This window comes from Aquarana catesbeiana, linkage group LG13 (assembly GCF_042186555.1).
Source record: "Aquarana catesbeiana isolate 2022-GZ linkage group LG13, ASM4218655v1, whole genome shotgun sequence".
In the NCBI taxonomy this organism is placed as follows: domain Eukaryota; kingdom Metazoa; phylum Chordata; class Amphibia; order Anura; family Ranidae; genus Aquarana; species Aquarana catesbeiana.
Window position 1 is genome coordinate 90,626,704 of NC_133336.1, and position 18,506 is coordinate 90,645,209.

Consider the following 18,506-nt stretch of genomic DNA (forward strand, 5'->3'; position numbering starts at 1 on the left):
AAAGAGGAAGGATGTTCTTGACAGGAGCTCTTCATCAAATCCAGGAACTTCCCATGCAAATGCCCAACAAAATGGCTCATAAAACACCAACAGAGCCAGAGAAGAAGCTGGATTTTATTGACTGTAACAAGGAGAGAAAGAGCCAGAACCTGCGGTCAATGGACAACCATGGCAAACTACAGACATTGAGCAACCATGGACAACTACCAACACCGAGCAAGAGTTGGATGCTGCAGCCAGAGGGATACAATGTCAAACCATTAGTCAGACAAAAAACAAAACACAAAACCACAAAAAATGCAAAAACAAAACCCCTACACGAAATGAATGGGACAGCCTTATGTGGATGTCATGTGTCGTTGCTCCCAATTCGACATCCGTGTGGGTGCAGGTGCTTTTAGGTATTGGGTTGGGTGCTCCCACCTCGCATTAATGTCAAAACTAGAACCAGCGTCTGTGTCCATGCAGCCACTGCATTCCAACATATATGAAGGGGGCTGTCTGCACGCAGATGCACAAAACACCTATGCATTCCGTGCAGGCAAAGACAGTCCCAAATATGGGGGGGGGGGGGCATGAATTGGACATGGTGGAGTAAAGATATGTGGTATCTTTCCAGCTACACAGGACGATTCAGTGGCATTCTGCCTCATCATGAGCTCTGCCAAATGGTGGAAGGTAAATAGCCTTCATAGATCTTCTCCCTGGTCTGAGATTCACCATTTCCTCCTGGGTTTCAGGCTCCCTGGCTCTCAGATATGCATGGCAAAACCACGTGCCGATCCCTCAATGGCCTCTCCTATGGCAGTGCCTCCTGCCTCTCCGGCCTCCTCTGCTGCTTCAGAATCCTTCTCGGACCTGCCCGAGGCTCTGATCTTTCGCCTGCCCTGTACACCATCTCAGCCGGCAACTCCGTTTTCAGCCCGAGATGACTCCGATCTCCGTGCCCTCATCAAAACACTACCTACCAAAGCCAACATGGAGGCACTTATCCTCTGCACAGAAGTGCAAACACTGACAGACCATGCCTCTGAGGAGGAAGCCTCTCTTGTCTTCCTGGGAAGCTGCATCTCTCACCTTGAAAGTTCTCAGGCATCCCAAGCAGCTCATGTAAAGGCTGTGCAGCTTCACATGGAGTATTGCAAAGCAGTGTTAATTTTGGCAGCAAATTTCATTTAGTTTTAGTCTTACGACAAAAACGGCATTTAAGTTTTAGTCCCATTTTAATCTTCTGCTATTGTTTTAGTTTTGTGTAATGTGAAAGAATAGATGCGCAACCCAAAAAAAAGAAGAAAATCAAATATGTGCAAAATAGGAACACAAATAGGTGCAATGTATGTCCCTTCAGAACAAATCAATCAACTAAGAACATATACCAACCAACTAATAACAAAAGGAATTATCTGAATTAAACCTATGTTGAGATATGTGTTACGATAAAGATGAAATACAATGAAATAAAAAATGTACTAGTAAAAACACGGAAAAAAGTCCATAGAGTATTCTATAGTCCAGTATAAGGATCAGTAAAAGGAGATAGGTGGAAAACCCCCAATTAGTCCTTTCCAGAATGTAGTCCCACACGCTTTCAAAATATGTGTCATAGGAAAAAAGAAGAGGGCTTCATAGTGCAGTCCGTTAAAATTAGGGGTTTATTAAAATACTGACATGCACAAAACGGGCAGACACTTGAAAGCAAAGGGACAAAGTATTTTATTAAATCCCTAATTTTAACGGACTGCACTATGAAGCCGTCTTCTTTTTTGAAAGCCCCCATTTCTACTTGCTAACGTGGGTACCACGGAGCATAGCGGAGCTAGGTTTCACCCTTGGAGGAGAGGAGCCAGACGGACGTTTGAATCTACCGTCCTCGCCTGAGTGTTTCCTCCTGTCTGTGCCTATTAGACCTCCGTAACAGAGGTCCTACGGTTCTGGTAAGCGGCCATCCGGCATTCCTTATCATTTGTTGGCTGTAGTGTGGGACTTCATTCTGGAAAAGACTAATTGGGGGTTTTCCACCTATCTCCTTTTACTAATCCTTATACTGAACTATAGAACACTCTATGGACTTTTTTCCGTGTTTTTACTAGTACATTTTTTATTTCATTGTATTTCATCTTTATCTTAACACATATCTCAACATAGGTTTAATTCAGAGAATTCCTTTTGTTATTAGTTGGTTGGTATATGTTCTTAGTTGATTGATTTGTTCTGACGGGACATACATTGCACCTATTTGTGTTCCTATTTTGCACATATTTGATTTCCTTTTTTTGTTTGGGTTGCGCATCTATTTTTTCACATATTTCCAAGCTGAATATTCCAGGTTTTTTTAGATTGCAGCACCGTCACTTTAACACTAACACCTACTGCATTTTTATATTTACATATATATTTTTATAAATTGTTTTTTTCATTAGTATCCACTGGGGGTAGTGCGGATTGCCCACGTTACACATTCCACCGCACTATTGTTTTAGTTTTAGTCGTATTTAGTCGACTAAATCTCCAGTACATTTTAGTCTACTAAAATCATTTTAGTCAATTAAAACGATTTTAGTTGACTAAAATCATTTTAATTGACTAAAATCAAATGTGTTAAGTTAATTAATGCATTATTTAAGCATTTCTCTAGAATTTTAAAACTCATTATACACTCCTGGAGTAAAAAAAAAAAAACACTTAATATGTTATTATTTACAGTTTGAACAAACTACACAGACACAGATTTAGCCGTTATACAACGTCTCTACTCTACTCTACGTCTCTACTCTACAGAAATATTGCTTTTTTTAGTCACACGGCTTCATTCCTTGCTATAAGTGCATGCTACTTTTCTGTTGTTGAGAACAAGTAGCCCAAAGCCCACACAATGCACAGTCAATTAAATCACTGTGTGGACAAATGCTTGCATGAGTGGGACATACCAAAGAGGAAGATCCAAAGTGTTATAACAGACAATAGGAGTAATATGCTGGCAGCATTTAAACATACAATAGCAGCAGCAGAAGAACCACCCAGCTCTAGGGAGGAAGACTCCCCCATGACAGAAACTGACTGTAATGCCGCGTACACACGGTCGGACTTTACGGCAGACTTTGCCCGGCGGACTTTGACATACTTTACGACGGACTTTCTGAATGAACGGACTTGCCTACACACAATCCACCAAAGTCTGTCGAATTCGTACGTGATGACGTACGACCGGACTAAAACAAGGAAGTTCATAGCCAGTAGCCAATAGCTGCCCTAGCGTGGCTTTTTGTTCGGCGAACTAGCATACAGACGAGCGGACTTTTCGACCGGACTCGAATTTGACGGAGTCCAACTTTTGAGAAAACAAAGTCCGCTGGAGCCCACACACGATCGAATTGTCTGACGAAATCCAGTCCGCCGGGCAAAGTCTGCCGTAAAGTCTGCTCGTGTGTACAAATGAATGATCAGAGGTGAGCCATTTTAATTATTCTTTTACATGATGACACCACAGTCAATTATCAAATGGATATGAAATGAATGATCTTGGGGCTGTCTGCTCTACTGGTGTATCTTTGTTATTTTTCCACTTTATTTGTATTTTGTGTAAAACTATTCCCATCAGATGTTGGACCGGACACCGTGTGTGGTTTTGTCTGGTGCATGGAGGTAAGTGTTAAAAGAATCTTTGATAAAGCAGATCATTTTGGAGCATTGTGGCCTTACTCTTTTAAATGACTGCCCCACACGCTGGTCAAGTAATAATGCTAGTACATTCAACATGATTGAAAGTTTCCTCAAAATTAAAAAGTCAATCTTCCAAATCACACAGCTTGCTCCCTAATTAAATGGAAAAGGCTCACATCATTGCATGACATACTGTTGACTTTTGTGGAGCGTAACATACTAAAACCTTCCACAGTGACACCATGTCCATGTCCCTGTCCTCTTTGATCTACTCTCTACTCAGCCACCTTAAGGACTTTAAACAGAACACTAGCTACCAAGACCGTGCCACAATTGCACAAAGGATGAAAGAGAATGTGAACCAGCGTTTTGCTTCATTCATTCTTAGTAACTGATGAAACGTTCTCGCCAGTGCTTGCCGAAGTTGCTTTTTTTTTGTCAATTCTGCAGTCTGTGAAAACCCTCATTGATGTGGCAGATGAGAATATTCAGGAACTGTTAAGAAGGCAGAAGAGTATGCCCGTGCTGTAAGAAAATCCACACTTACAAGATGACGATTTGTCTGACTCTGAAGATGATGTATAAGAAGGGGAGAATATTGAAAAATCACAGGAAGTGGAACAAGCACCATCCACATCAAAGCAGTCAGTCTTTCGGTTACTTCCAAAATGCCGCAGAAGACCCAGGCAGATCATCTCCCCAAACAGGCAGCATAGAGCAGCAGATCAGTCTGACTGGTAATTTGATGCACACAATTCATTTTGCTATGCTCTTCTCCCTGGCCTCAGTGGCCTGTTGTTCCTTAGAGTCAATTTTGTATTTTGAAACACTTAAAAGAGCAGTGCAAATAGTTTACTGTGGTGGTGCACTGGCTTGACTTGGCCCGTCATTTATGTATCTGTTGGGTTGAATTAGGGGAAAAAAAAAAGTTATTCTGATTTTACTTTCTCTCTCACCCCACACAGTCAGCTCTAATTTGTCTCTCTATAATATACTACATGTATGGCCCTTCCCAGTGCCAGCCTAAGTGCCCCTATGCTGTGCGAAAATTATTGACAGTGCCCCTCCCAGTGACCACATTCCTGAGAGATATTATGAAATCACTCCCAGTAAGATTCAGTGACTAAGTGCACAACATGACAAACAAACAAACAGTTATTACTTCAGAATAACAAAAGGTATGCAATTTGACTGCAAGAAAGTTTGTTAAAAAAATACCTGCAATGTGCATAGATAAGACTGTTATCAACAAAAGTGGAGTTAAGTGTACTCATACTTTGCGTGCCTTTGTATGACTTTCTGGGTGAGTTGTCTGATGTGGAGGCCTGTAATGCTGCAGAGTGCTCTGGATGGTGGTCTGAGGAGGCCTGTAATGCTGCACAGGGCTCTGGACGGTGGTCTGAGGAGGCCTGTAATGCTACATAGTGCTCTGGGTGGTGGTCTGAGGATGCCTGTAATGCTACATAGTGCTCTGGACGGTGGTCTGAGGAGGCCTGTAATGCTGCATAGTGCTGGACGGTGGTCTGAGGAGGCCTGTAATGCTGCATAGTGCTCTGAATGGTGGTCTGAGGAGGCCTGTAATGCTGCATAGTGCTCTGGACAGTGGTCTGGAGAGGCCTGTAATGCTGCATAGTGCTCTGGATGGTGGTCTGAGGGATGGCTTGTAATACACAGTGCCCTGGATGTCACTGCCAGTGGTCAGAGGAGGCCTGTAATGCTGCACAGTGCTGAATGGTGGTCATCTGAGGGACGGCCGGTAATCCACAGTGCCCTGGATGCCACTGTCATAGGAGGCCTGTAATGCACAGTTGCACAGTGTGCTCTGGATGAACGGTGGTCTGAGGGGAGGCCTCAGGTGTGCTGTAATGTACCACAATTACTGTAAAGGGTACACTCACAGTTTGCTCTGCTCTGGGCACCTGGCGGTGCGCTTGTCTCGTCAGGAGGAGTTGGGGAGTCTCGGGACTTGGAGTCGGGAGGCCTCAGCCTGGCTGGCATGTAATGCACAGTGCTGCTCTCACTCTGGCACCGGCAGTCGCTCGACTCTTGTCCTGGTGGCACGGTGCTTGCTGGGAGCAGATTGCGGAAGTAGGCCGAGCTCCGTGAAAAAACGGAAGTTAGTTCACGAAGGTAAATGTACTTCCTTGCCATTTTCATTCTGTTTTCGTTTGTTAATGAAAACGGATCTGATTTTCGTTATAGTTTTCGTCAGTGGACGAAACATGAGCTGTACTTTTTGTTTAGTTTTCTTGTACAAAGAGTTTTATTGAAAATATATATCAACAGAATAGTACAAAACAGTGATGGATACATCATGGATTAACAGGTATAAGGCTGCCGGGGTCAAGGCCGAGGCCAGGCTACATACTAAGGAGAGTCTTCATCTCGTGTTTACTAGCATAACGGTAAACTGCAAACACAGAATATTATGTTTGCAAACACTCATAAACATTTAAAGGATGCATAGTGAGATGTTATTGTAATACGTAACATTGCATTAATAAAAAAAAAAGAAACAGGAACCAGAAATAAAGTCAGATTAAAATGGTTAACTATAAAAAAGATAACATACCTTTGTATGAAATAACTTTTTTGTTACCTTAAATATCCAAACTCTGTAGACTGAAGCCCAAAGGCCTGAATAAGAAGAAGGAAAGAGAAATTGAAAGTGGGAGAAAAAGGGGGGGGGGGAAAGGAGGGGGGGGACCCTGGGATGGGGGGAACGGAGGCTCATTATAGGGAAAGAAGCGTTAGGTCAAATCTTGATGGACGGTTATGGGTCACCCAGGGTTGCCATATCCTGAGGAACTTATCATGCGTGTCCAACAATATGGCCGTAAGTTTCTCGTTTACCATGATATCATTCACACAATTTTTAACTGCTTCAAAGCTAAGGTTCGGAGTTTTCCAGGCCCTTGCTATGGTCAGTTTAGTTGCGGTAAAAATATATGTGCTGCTAATTGGCGTTCAGGACGAAGAAGCTCTGCAATCGGTTTCCATAAAAGGGCCTCAAAAGGGTCCCGCTTTATAGTGGTATTAAAAAGATTGCGTAGTAATGCGTATACTCTAACCCATAATCTGCAAACCCTGGGGCAGGTCCACCAGATATGCGACATCGTGCCCTCCTGTGAGCACCCTCGAAAACAGAGGGGGGAATAAGATGGGATGAAGCTTGCTAATTTAGCCGGGGTATAGTACCATCTATAAAAGACTTTATAAGCGTTCTCCAAAAAGAGAACATTCTTAGAGCATTTGGATAGCATAATAGTCATACCTTGCCAGTCCTCCGGGTCCAATTGTTTCCCGAGTTCGGCCTCCCATTGGAGATGATAGGGTCTCAATGGTGGCGTTTTGGAGTTAATTATAGCAATATATATGAGGGAAATTAGACCCGGGGACTGGGGGCACAATCTACAAAGGCTTTCAAATGGAGTCATGGTAAAGGGGGCCGAATGGGATTTTATAAGCTGTTGGAGAAAATGCCTAATTTGCAGGTAACTGTAGTGCTCCCTAAGGGGGATATCATGTGAGGAACGTAAAGCCGCAAAAGGGATGATCTTGGTTGGGGTGAGTAACGAATGGATATCTGTAAAGCCGTTATCAGACCACCATTTAAACTGCAGTGGGTTATCATAACCTGGTTGAAATAAAGGGCAGTGGAGGAGACGAAGTAGTGGGAGATGAGGAGAAATTAGGCCTGCTGAGTACTTAACCGCATCCCACAGTTTAAGGGAGTGAGCCAGACAGGGACCTATGGTTGAGGGGCGATGTGCTTTAGGAAGCCAGGGAAGAGAGGCTAGAGGCGTTGGGTGTGCGTCTACTAAATCCATGGTGGCCCATAGTGGCATTTGTTGTTTCTCATGAAGGTGAGATAATGGGGCTATACCCGCAGCTGTGTAATATGCTTGCAGATTAGGAACTGAAAGGCCACCATTGATTTTGCGCGCGTAAAGTGCTTGTCTCTTGATGCTGGGTCTCTTGTGGCCCCATATAAACTGTATAATTTTACGTTAATGTATTCGAACGATATGGGGGGGCACATGGACTGGCAAAACTCTAAAATAATAGAGCAATTTAGGGAGGTACATCATGCGTACCGTCGCTATTCTGCCGAACCAAGAAATCGGAAGTGTGGACCAAGAGGCGAGCATAGCCTCCAGCTTACGGAAAAGCGGAGGAAAATTGGCTTGGTATAATCCCGGGTACCTCGGAGTAAGTTTAATACCCAAATAGGGTAGTGAGGTTAACCACTGAAATGAGAATGCCGATTGCAGGGATTCTAGTTCCGGGGCCCGAAGGTTGATGGACATCGCTTTAGATTTTGCCGGGTTAACTGAAAGGCCTGAGAATGAGGCGAAGGAGTCTAAGAGGGAGAATAAATTGGGGAGGGAGATTCTGGGTTTAGTAATGGTTAATAAAATGTCATCCGCAAACAGTGACAATTTGTGTGCGGTGCCTGCTACTACTACTCCTGATATATCTGGGTGAGAGCGTATGGCCTCCGCCAGGGGTTCAAGTGCTAGTATAAATAGAAGTGGGGAGAGTGGACATCCCTGACGGGTTCCCCTCTTAATAGGGAAAGTAGGCGATTCATATCCATAATAACTCACTTTAGCCTGGGGGGAGCGATATATGGCTGAGACCCAACTCAAAAAGGAGGTGCCGAAACTGTAGTGGGTGAGGACCTGTGTCAAATAGGGCCAGGATAAGGTATTGAAAGCCTTATTAACATCTAAAGAAAGAAACATTGTCTCCAAGGACCTTTCATGAGCTATATATTGGATTTGGAGGAGTCGTCTAATAGCATCTCCTGCCTGCCTACGGGGGACGAACCCCACCTGATCTTTTTTTATCAGGCGCGGTAGAAAGGAATTCAGGCGATTGGCCAGAATTTTCGTCAATATCTTCATGTCAATATTAATTAAAGAGATTGCCCGAAAATTTGCCCAGGAAGAATGGTCCTTGTCTGGTTTAGGAATCATCACTATGTTGGCAGTCAGCAAGTCTGGTGTAAATGGGTGACCTCCTTTGACCGAATTATACATAGCCGCTAGGTGTGGGGCCAGAACCTCTGCAAATTTTCGATAATACAGAGCAGTAAAACCATCCGGGCCTGGTCTTTTGCCCACTTTCAGTTCCTTAATGCACTGGAGAACCTCAGAGACCTGTATATCTCGGTCCATTAGGGAGATATGGGATTCGGATAGGGAAGGTAAAGATAACTCTTGTAAAAAAGTATTCAGGCCCTGTGTTGAGGAGTGATTTGGGGGGGAGTAGAGTTTGGTAAGTCGATAGCAGAATTCTTCCAAGACCCGCTGGGGGTTTCCCGTGAGGATGTTATGGCGGGTGCGCAGGGTTATGGGGGGTAAATTTCGGGGTAAAAGTGCGTAGTCTATTGGCCAACTGAGCATTGGGTTTGTTTGCCTTAGCATACCATTTCTGTCGGGCCCAACGTAAGGAATGGTCCGCTTCGTCTGTCAGACATAGCTCCAAGTCTGTACGGGCCTTGTCTAAAGATCTGCGGTTAGCAGGGGTGGGAGCTAATTTAAAGGCCACCGAGCAGTCTTCCAAGCTCTGCTCTAACTTGCGTTGGGCCTGAATCCTTTCTCTTTTGCGTTGAGACGCTATGCGAATAACGCGACCCCGGAGGACAGCTTTATAAGCCTCCCAAAGTGTTATTGGGGACGAGACAGAACCTGCATTAAGCCTAAAGTATTCCACAGAAGCTTCTTGGATTTCACTGAGGATAGGTTTAAAGGATAAAAGTGAATCATTCATCACCCAGGGAGCATGCTGTGGTTTGCTGAGTAGGGAGCGACAAACGGTTAGAATAGGATCGTGATCTGACCAAGGGACTGCTAAGATCCAGACCGAGTCTATTAAAGGGAGATGTTTCCGGTAACACAAACGAATGGTCGATTCTAGCGTGGGAGTGATGAGGATGGGAATAATGGGTGTAGTCCCTGCCCATGGGATGAAACTCTCGCCATATATCCACTAGGTCAAGATTTTGTAGGGCTAGCAAGAATTTTTTTGAAGCAAGAGAGGGAGCTTTATGTTCCGCCGGGTACTTATCAAGGGCAGGATTGAGCGTCACATTAGAATCACCCGCCAACAGGAAGGTGCCTTTCTGGTGGACCTGTAACAGGGAGCAGACATGAGACAAGAATGGGCCCTGATTGTCATTCGGGGCGTAACTTTTTGTTTAGTTTTCATCACTGTAAAAATGCCAATGACGAAACCTTTGACGAAAACATTTTAGTTGACTAAATTAACACTGTTGCAAAGGCTAGATGTGCAAAGTTAGTAGAGACATATCCCAGACTAAAGGCTGTAATTAAAGCAAAAGGTGTTTTCAACAAAACACTGACACAAGGAGGCGATCTTTTTTCCAGCTCCGGAATTCTGTTTTTGATTTTTTTTTTGACATGTTGGTGGATATAATTCACTTGGATTCACTTGGTAAATACAGCTGGATAAATAAAAACTGTGTCTGTCTTCATTTCAGGCTGCAAAGCAACAAAATGTGATCATTTTAAAGGGGGGTGATTCTTTTCTATATCCACTGTATATCCCGCTTTGTACTTTCTATTATATGGGTGCTGGAGAGTTTAGGGGCCTTCTCTCTCTGGCTGTATCCAACCACTTCCCCCCTTAGGCCTGCGCTCACATCTGCAGTAAAACACTGTGGTGCTTTTAGATTCCGTGTGAGGAGGTCTTGGGGCTTGCCCCATGGTCCCCTTCTCTTCCTCTTTTCTCTCTTTCGTCCCCTCTTTGTCTTTTCTTCTCTTTCCCTCCCCCATGGTCCCTTCCCTTTTCCCTTTCCTGTTCGAGCTCACCCCCTTCTTTTCAGTCTTCTCTTCTTCCTGGGGACCTCTTTTCCCTGTCCCTCCGACCCCCCCCCACATTTTTTTTTTATGTGTTCCTGCTGGTAGGTGTGATGGACACATCTCCTTAGTGCTAAGGGACTGAACGTCCCTGAGAAAAGGCAGATGCTCCTACATAATTTGAAACGCACCCGTTCCAATGTTGCAATCATATAAGAAACTCATTTTAGGATGGAAAAACTTCCAATTCTTCAGAACAGGTTCTATCTATTTGCTTATCATGACTCCAACCAGGAAGCTAAATTGAAGGATGTTTCCATCTTGATTTCCTTTCGTGTCCCTTGGTCACTGACAGATATATGCTTGGATGATGGTGGCCGATATTTGCTTCTGTTTTACTGGCGACGTTAAGGTGATGCTGGCCACTCCTAACTCCCGCCAGGTTTCTTTCATATGTAATACCCTACGTTCCACAGACGATGGACAATGTTTAAGCTCTGAATCCGCCCCCCCCCCAAGCAAACCTCGTTCTCCTCGACAAGTGGCACCAAAATCTACACTAATGGTTCGGATGCTGTAACATCATTAAGATGATTATTTTATTCAAGTTTCTGTACCTCTTTCAGGCCCTACCTATCCATATTCCTTCTCTCAATTTTAAACAAATCAATGCTTTTTTCACCAAGTTCATCTGGGCCCACAAAAAGCCCAGGCTTCGCAGACGTCTTTTAACTTTGCCTAAACTATATGGTGGTCATGGGTTCCTAGAAATACTACAGTGCATTGAAAAAGTATTCACGCCCCTTGACATTTTCCACATTTTGTCATGTTACAACCAAAAACCTAAATGTATTTTATGTGATAGACCAACACAAAGTGGCACATAATTGTGAAGTGAAAGGAAAATGATAAATGGTTATCAACATTTTTTACAAATAAATATCTGAAAAGTGTGGTGTACTTTTGTATTCAACCCCTCCCGAGTCAATACTTTGTAGAATCACCTTTCGCTGCAATTACAGCTGCAAGTCTTTTTGGGGATGTCTCTACCAGCTTTGCACATCTGGAGAGTGAAATTTTTGCCCATTCTTCTTTGCAAAATAGCTCAAGCTCTGTCAGATTTGGATGGAGAGCGTCTGTGAACAGTAATTGTCAAGTCTTGCCACAGATTCTCAATTGGATTCGGGTCTGGGCTTTGACTGGGCCATTCTAACACATGAATATGCTTTGATCTAAACCACAGGTGTCAAACTGGCAGCCCTCCAGCTGTTGCGGAACTACAAGTCCCATGAAGCATTGCAAGGCTGACAGTTACAAGCATGACTCACACAGGCAGAAGCATGATGGGACTTGTAGTTCCGCAACAGCTGGAGGGCCGCCAGTTTGATACCCCTGAACTAAGCCATTCCATTGTTGCTGTGGCTGTATGTTTAGGGTTGTTGTCCTGCTGGAAGGTGAACCTCCACCCCAGTCTCAAGTCTTTTGCAGACTCTAACAGGTTTTCTTCTAAGATTTCCCTGTATTTGGCTCCATCCATCTTCTCATCAACTCTGATCAGCTTCCCGGTCCTGGCTGAAGAAAAGCATCCCAAAACATGATGCTGCCACCACCATGTTTCACGGTGGGGATGGTGTGTTCAGGGTGATGTGCAGTGCTAGTTTTCCACCGCACACACATTGTTTTGCTTTTAGGCCAAAAAAGTTCAATTCTGGTCTCATCTGACCAAAGCACCTTCTTCCGTGTTTGCTGTGTCTCCCACATGGCTTCTCACAAACTGCAAACTGGACTTCTTATGGCTTTCTTTCAATAATGGCATTCTTCTTGCCACTCTTCTCATTTTCAGATGATAGAGTGAACAGTGCTCCGTGAGATGTTCAAAGCTTGGGAATATTTTTTTATAACCTAACCCTGCTTTAAACTTTGCTACTGCTTTATCCCCTGCCTGGTGTGTTCCTTGGCCTTCATGATGCTGTTTGTTCACTAAGATTCTCTAACAAACCTCTGAGGCCTTCACAGAACAGTTGTGTTTATACTGAGATTAAATTACACACTAGATTTTAGTTAGGGGTATTAGAGTAAAGGGGGCTGAATACAAATGCATGCCACAATTTTCACATATTTATTTGTAAAAAAAATGTTGAAAACCATTTATCATTTTCCTTCCACTTCACAATTATGTGCCACTTTGTGTTGGTCTATCACAAAAAAAATCCCAATAAAATACATTTACGTTTTTTGGTTGCAACATGACAAAATGTGGAAAATGGGTATAAATACTTTTCCAAGGCACTGTATCAGGCAACTCACTTGGGGAGGGTAATTGACTGGTGTAGGCACAGGGATATCAAGCTATAGGCACAATTAAAGAAACGGTACAGTAATGTCTCTCTCCAGAGTGTACCTTGGTGCTATGTAGACCTGCCCGTGTCTCTTAAGCCGCACCCAATGATTGGCCTTTTGCTTCAAATTTGCCATTTCTTCATGCAATTTTCCCATTTACCCAATCTTGGGTAACCCACTCTTCTCCCCGGGCCTGGACGGTGGATTATTCCACTGATTGCTGGACTCTAACTGATTCCAGGCCTCCCACTTTCTTACTTCCAATGCTTGGCCTACATTATCATCGTTGATACACTCGGTAGGTCATTATGCTTTGGCTTTTTGGAAAGCTTTGCAGTTGCATCATTTTTTTTGCTTCCTGGGCCCCCTCCCCCGCACAATATTGCAGCTCACTAATGACATTCGAGGCTCTTTGTACAGACAGTAGTATTCTTCCTCACATGATTTCCAAGATGTACGCACTTTTAATTACCCCCGTTGGAAAGGCTCCACATTGCCTTGTCTTCATAAATGGGAAGCAGATCTTGGCAGGACTTTTACACCAGACCAAAGTCGGAACATTATTTAATTGGCTTTGAAATCTTTGCATCCAGGAAGGCAACTTTAAGCTTTTGACAAGATAGTACCGTATGCCATCAGTTCTTCAAAGTTATTATCCTGAGGCCTCTGATCGCTGTTGGAGATGCCAGGAGCAGCGGGGGATGCTGCTTCACAACTTTTGATTTTGTCTGAAACTAGAACATTCTTGGAAGGAAGTGCCTAGACTTACACAAAAGTTTGGGGACTATGCAGTGCCTGAGGATACCACCTTTTTTCTCCTTCATCTCTGGGAGATTCCAGTCAGGATCTATAAGAAATCAGTCCTGTGTCATTTACTTGATGCCGCCAAAGTCTGTATTGCTCAGAGATGGAGGGACCCTCACCCTCCTATCTCTTTTTGGCTCAACAAGGTGGAGGATATAAACACCTTAGAAGACCTGGTGCTCTCCGTTCATAACAGGCAAGAGCGTTACTCTAAAACATGGACACATTGGAACACGTTTGTGTATTCCGAAGAGAGCGAGGCCCTACTGGAAATTGAATGTCCCCCAATCTTACTCTACTGTCCTGCAAATGCCAGCATAACACCTTCCTGCCTTCCTTTCCCCCTTTTTTTCCCCTATTTGTTCTCCCATTATGCTCGCTCCAAGATCTTTTCCTTTCTGTTTAAAAGGGAAAATCAGGGGTTTTCTACCCGCATCTAGACTATAGCAGATGTGTAGAAGTGAGGAGACACTCCTGGCTTATAGTGTGTTATGATTCTGTGATTTAATGTTGTCACCTTCTGAATGGTCCTCAGTCTATGTTTTTTGTAGTATTTTCATGTATAATTTGATGTTGCTTTTTTGCATATGATGTCCGTGGAGCTCTCTGTACTTTGCAAACTATGTTTGTGGTTCACTTTTGGATGTGGTTTGTTGAATGCTTCTTTACTAAATATAGAATTAGAAAAAAAAAACATAGCCATTACTTCAAATTCAACATCCATGTGGGTGCAGGTGCATTTGGGATTGGGTTGGGTTGGTGCACCCGCTCCCACATGGCTGTCAAAACAGGGATCGGTGGCTGGGTCCTTGCAGCCACTGCGCCCTAATAGACATGAAAGGGGTTCCCTTTATGTGGATTTATTGAACATCTGTGCATCCCATGCAGACCAAAACAGTCCCATTTATGTCTACATGGATGCAGCAGCTGCACAGACACAGCTGTTGCTCCCAATTTGACAGTCGTGTGTGTGCAGGAGCTTTTGGGATTAGGCTGGGTTTGGTGCACTTGCCCCTGCACAGATGTCAAAATTGGGAACAATGGCTGTATTTTTGCAGAAGCTGCTTCCCAACAGACATGAATAGGACTGCCTGTATGCAGTTACACAAAACACCTGTGCATTCTCTGCAGGCAAAATCAGTCCCATTGGGATGCAGCAGCTGCACAGATATAGCCGCTGCTCCCAATTCGACATCCGTGTGGGTGTAGGTGCATTTGGTATTTGGTGTACCTGTCCCCACATGGATGTCAAAATTCCGACCAATGGCTGTGTCTGTGCAGCTGCTATATCCCAAAAGATATGAATGGGACTCACTGCATGTGGGTGCATGGAACACCTGTGTATCCTGTGCAGGCAAAAACAATCTCAGTCTCAAGTCTCAATCACGGACACAGCCGTTGCTCCCAATTTGAGGGTGCAGGTGTTCCCCTGTGTGTCTGATCAGCACACGGTGGGGCTATGGCGTGTTCCTGCAGATAATCTCCCATCATCAGGAATGATAGAATAATCCGGGTATGCGTTGTTCTCTGAACAATGCACAATAAGGATCAACGCCAACGGTAAAAACGTCAGTCTTTGAATTGTTATGGTCGAACAGCGTCCATGATTTCAAGGCCAGACATGCAGCTTTCTTTGTCTAGCTGAAGATGATGGCTTACAGGTACAGGGGGTGGGAAATCATACACACTGCCCCTGCCCAGACACGTCCATAAGACTCCTCTAGTCATTGTTCATTGGTTGAGATTTGTATAACTACTCCTGTTTGCCTGTGTTTGATTGGCTGATTTGTGAAGCAACCAAGCTCTATTGTTATATAAATAAAGATTGCTCCCATGATCAGGCAGTCCAGCTGTGGAGCTAAGGATGTAAGGATGGTGGTCATGTCTGTGTTACTTGGGAAGATATGGAAAACAGGGTCGTACTAAGATGCATTATACCAAAAGGCTAAAAGTGACATGGATTACGCGCAGCATATAGTGGAATTTCCACGATAGCAGTCACTGCCTTCTAAAAATACTAGAAATCTGCACATGGTGCAGATTTAATTATTTCAGGCCTTGCTGTGAGACTGATCTGGAACAAGTATGCAGAACAGGCTTTCTGAATTGGTTGGTGCTTGTGCCAGGTCAGTGATTTCTTAGCTAGTAAAGCTGGTGTCATTGGACCAGGAAGTGAGAGAAAATCTCCCCAATGGGGACACACCCAGCAACAATGGAGTTCCTAACCCTTCTCCACAATGAAAATTGTGGACAAAAAAACAAAAAGAAAACTTTTTGGCTTCTGCTTGAAAGAAAACACTACAGTACATCTGGAAAGTATTCACAGCGCTTCACTTTTTCCACATTTTGTTATGTTACAGCCTTATTTCAAAATGGATTAAATTCATTCTTTTCCTCAAAATTCTACAAACAATACCCCATAATGACAATATGAAAGAAGTTTGTTTGAAATCTTTGCAAATGTATAAAAATAAAAAATGAAAAAAATCACATACATAATACAAGTATTCACAGCCTTTGCCATGACACTCAAAATTTAGCTCATGTGCATCCTGTTTCCACTTATCATCCTTGAGATGTTTCTACAACTTCACTGGAGTCCACCTGTGGTAAATTCCGTTGATTGGACATTTGGAAAGGCACACACCTGTCTATATAAGGTCCCACAGTTAACAGTGCATGTCAGAGCACAAACCAAGCCATGATGTCCAAGAAATTGTCTGTAGATCTCAGAGACAGGATTGTATCGAGGCACAGATCCGGGGAAGGATACAGAAAAATGCCTGCAGTATTGAAAGTCCCAATAAGCACAGTGGCCTTCATCATCCGAACATGGAGGAGGTATTGAATCACCAGGACTCTTCCTAGAGCAGGCCCGGCCAAAGTGAGCAATCATGGGAGAAGGGCCTTAGTTAGGAAGGTGACCAAGAACCCAATGGTCACTCTGACAGAGCGTTAGCGTTTCTCTATGGAGAGAGGAGAACCTTCCAAAAGAACAACCATCTCTGCAGCACTCCACCAATCAGGTCTGTATGGTAAAATGGCCAGACGGAAGCCACTCCTCAGTAAAAGCCACATGACAGCCCGTCTGGAGTTTATCAAAAGGCACCTGAAGGATTCTCAGACCATAAGAAATAAAATTCTCTGGTCTGATGAAACAAAGATTGAACTCTTTGGCCTACATGGCAAATTGCTCATCACCTGGCCAATACCCTCCCTACGGTGAAGCATGGTGGTGGCAGCATCATGCTGTGGGGATGTTTTCAGTGGCAGGGACTGGGAGAGTAACCAGGATCGAGGGAAAGATGAATGCAGCAATGTACAGAGATATCCTTGATGAAAACCTACTCCAGTGCGCTCTGGACTTCAGACTGGGGCGAAGGTTCTTCTTCCAACAGGACAAAGACCCTAAGCACACAGCCAAGATAACAAAGGGGTGGAGATGGGACAACTCTGTGAAGGTCCTTGAGTGGCCTAGCCAGAGCCCAGAATTGAACCCGATTGAATATCTCTGGTGAGATCTGAAAATTGCTGTGCACCGACGCTCCCCATCCAACCTGATGGAGCTTGAGAGGTCCTGCAAAGAAGAATGAGAGAAACTGCCCAAAGATAGGTGTGCAAAGCTTGTAGCATCATACTCAAATAAGACTTGAGGCTGGAACTGGTGCCAAAGGTGCTTCAACAAAGTATTGAGCAAAGGCTGTGAATACTTATGAACATGTGATTTTTTTCTGTTTTTTTATTTTTAAAAAATTTGCGAAAATTTCAAACAAACTTCTTTCACATTGTATTATGGGGTATTGTTTGTAGAATTTTGAGGAAAATAATGAATTTAATCAATTTTGGAATAAGGCTGTAATATAACAATGTGGAAAAAGTGAAGCACTGTGAATACTTTCCAGATGCACTGTATTTCAGCTTACCAATCCCTAAATACGATAGTTGCATTAGTTTTCTTTTTTAATCTTTTTTTCCTCTTTATTTTCACCTGTTTATCCTGCCAGTATGTCTTATTTTTTTAACAGACCAAGCCGTCCAGCAAAAATGTCAGTTAGAGGATTGAGACAAACCATTTAATACTGACAAGTGTGCTTACAATTCTCAGCGTTTATTTATTTATTCATTTATGTAAACCCTTTATCCCAAAAGAGAAAAAAAACTGTTGTTGTAAATGCTTAAAATGAATTACCTGGAATTTGGCTTTAGTTTGTCAGTCAAGTTCATTTAAAGGGGTTGTAAAGGCAGAAGGTTTTATTTTATCTTAATGCATTCATGCATTAAGATAAAAAACCTTCTGTGTGCAGCAGCCCCTAATGACTTACCTGAGCCCCATCTCTTTCCAGCAAAGTCCACAAATGTCTAAGCTGTCCGGGACACTCCGCCTGATTGGCTCCGGTGGCTGTCAATCAAAGTCAGTCAGCCAATCAGGGGAGAGAGGGGACGGGGCTGGGTCTGGGCTCCATGTCTGAGAGGACACTCGAAGCTCCGACTTGGCTTGGGTGCCCCCATAGGAAGCTGCTGGCTGAGGGAGCACTCGATAGAAGGGAGGGGCCAGGAGCTGCAAACAGGAACCCAAGAAGAGGAGGATCCGGGCCATCTGTGCAAAACCAACTACACAGAGGAGGTAAGTATAAAATGTTTGTTATTAAAAAAAAAAAAAAAAAAAAACTTACTTAAGACTTTAAATCACTTTAACTCTGCTATTGCATTTAACACAGCCCTTTCCACAGACTGACAATACTGCTGTCCAAAGGTGTCTTCACTGCTCCTCTATCCAGACTGGAGACACCCTTAGACAGGAAGTGAGTTACTGACCAGGTCTCCTGGTGAAAATAAAGGAAAAAAACAAGAAAACAAATGCAGACACCACATTTA

The 18,506-nt window shown here is 43.6% G+C and overlaps 1 protein-coding gene across 10 annotated transcripts in view; it reads right to left on the reverse strand.

Annotated features, from left to right (window-relative positions):
* MIPOL1 (mirror-image polydactyly 1) overlaps positions 1 to 18,506 on the reverse strand; it is a 753,413-nt gene that overhangs the window by 294,034 nt on the left and 440,873 nt on the right. The gene's annotated exons all lie outside the window — the stretch shown is intronic.